Consider the following 2401-nt stretch of genomic DNA (forward strand, 5'->3'; position numbering starts at 1 on the left):
TTATGGTACCCTCTGTAAGATCACGTTTTGACGTATCAATCAGATTCCAGCAAACCAAATTCTTTTTCAGTATCATCTTCACTTATAGACTTTATTTCATCTCTTCAGTTATCTCATGCACACACCTCGACACAAATTGCCAGGGGCTCTATATGGCAACACATGTGTTGCCAAACAAAAAGTCCAAACAGCTTTATAGCACAATTCGGCGTCCCAAGCTTGACACTATATGCATCAGCTCCGAATCACGTCTTTGGTCAATAGTTGGGTTGCCCGGCTCCTGTGTTTGCTACCTTACGTTATGTCTGATCGGCTAGGGTAGTAAAGGGAGAACTACTGCAATTGTGTTTCTGATTCGTTCGGTTAAGCACCTCAGTAGAGAAAGCCGAAAAGTGACTGTCATGATGCGGCGAGAGCTGGTCAGCCACTCGGCGACTTATTAAAATCTTTAGTGATTTTTTCCGTATTACATGAAGGACTGTTTTCCGGTCACATATGCAATGCATCCGCATTGGGATAGCCACACACATACCAGGGACTACTTTGTAGACCCATCTTCAAACTCCTATGGCTAAGTGACAGCAATAAAACAACATAGTCTAATTGCTTGGTTCACCGCACTGACACCTCCTTCATGGACCAAGACGTTGGGTTAAGTGTAGTCATGTGCAATTCTGAACACCCCAGTAGTATCTACATGGGGGCTGAAGTCGATGACTGGGAACTCTTAGATATAAAAACGGTTGCGCAAGAGGATAAAACTCTTCATAAAGGCATGAATATATTACAAAAGCCTTAGTTCATAATACAAACTCCTGAATAGTTCGGACTCATTCACTTGAACACTACATCCTTCGAGCATTGGCCTTCTACAAGGCGGGCACCTTTTTGTACGTCCTCAAAATAGCGCTCCGATGTGCGATGGTCCTTCCTTTAGGGCAGACCCTCAACTGCCACCTTTTCGACCTTCATCTTCGCCCAGTGCATCTTGACACGGGCGAAGGCCATTCGCGCTCCTTCTATGCAGGACCACCTCTTGACGGCGTCGATTCGGGGCAGCACTTCGACGAGACACCACACAAGGCCGAAGTAGCTGTCTGGAATAGCTTCGGTCGGCCACAACCGGACTACGACGTCCTCCATGGTCGCGCTGGACATCTTATGCAACTCCGCCCATTGTGCCATCTGGTCATTTAGCAGTGCGGGACATTCCTGCCCCCAAACTGCGACCAGAAGAGCTTCTCCGTTGCGTACCCCTCCTGGGCCCGGAAGAATTGGGTGGCGTCCGCAGCACTCTTTGGCAAATCTGCATATGCATCTGGAGAACTCCATAGTCGATTAAGCAAGGCATACCTCCGATCCCCAAATTTAGCCTGTAAAAGAAAGGGCTTACCAGCCGCTATCTGTCCGGCTTGACGGATTTCCTCGCGCGTCGCGTGGGATTCGGACCGCGCCTCCTTGGTGTCTTGAAGGGCCTTGACGAGTTCGGTCCCCTTCGCCTTATTTTCCTCTTCTAGGGACTCACACTTGTGGGTGGTGTCCTTGAGCTTCTGCTCCACCTCGGTCACCCGTTCCTCAAAACGGCGTTGAGCGGCCTGTTCAGATGTTAAGTCCGTAGCCACTTTATCAGCGGCCGCCTTGCTTACCCTCACTTGCTCCTTGGCTTGGGCAAGCTCACCCCTGAGGGTCTCAACCGTGGCGACACCATCTGTACAAACACGCACATTGCAGCTCTTGAAATTTCACAGAACACGGACATAAACGTGCATAAAGTAAGATGTATTTTATACCTTGCGCCTGGTCGAGCCGCGTGTTAACAAGGACTAGGTCCTCATCGGCTCGCGCCAGTTTTCATTTGAGTTTGGAAACTTCCGTGGTCTGGGCAGTCGCCGCCAATAGAGAGGCCTGTTTTAATCCAAATAAAATAGTATGTTACCACCTGACAACTGATTATTGATCCTCTGCTCGCTTTTCTTTCAAAAAACCGAATAGAGTCTCAGGGGCTACTATCTATATACAACATATTTCTCATAAAAATGATCAAAAACATTACATTGCATACCTCAAAGCCTGCTAGTAGGCTGGAGAAGGCTTCGTTCAGCCCGCTCTTGGCAGACTGAATCTTCTCAGCCACCGCACCCATCAAGATGCGGTGCTCATCCAGGACGGATGCACTTTGCAGTGCGTCCACCGTGGTATTCGGTGCCTCCGAATTAGCAGAGGTCGCCGCTCCCCCTTCTCTTGCAGGGGGTCTCTCACTAGACTCCAGAGCCGTGTGGGTCTCCGGAGTAGTATGTGGCTGGGGGTCGGATCGACCGGGGCCCCCGTCGCCGGTCTCCGTGGGGGCCGTACCCCCAGTCCTTTGGCAGCCGAGGTGTTGCCATCCGGCGCCGTTAAGTCC

Source organism: Triticum aestivum, chromosome 4A (genome assembly GCF_018294505.1).
Source record: "Triticum aestivum cultivar Chinese Spring chromosome 4A, IWGSC CS RefSeq v2.1, whole genome shotgun sequence".
In the NCBI taxonomy this organism is placed as follows: Eukaryota; Viridiplantae; Streptophyta; class Magnoliopsida; order Poales; family Poaceae; genus Triticum; species Triticum aestivum.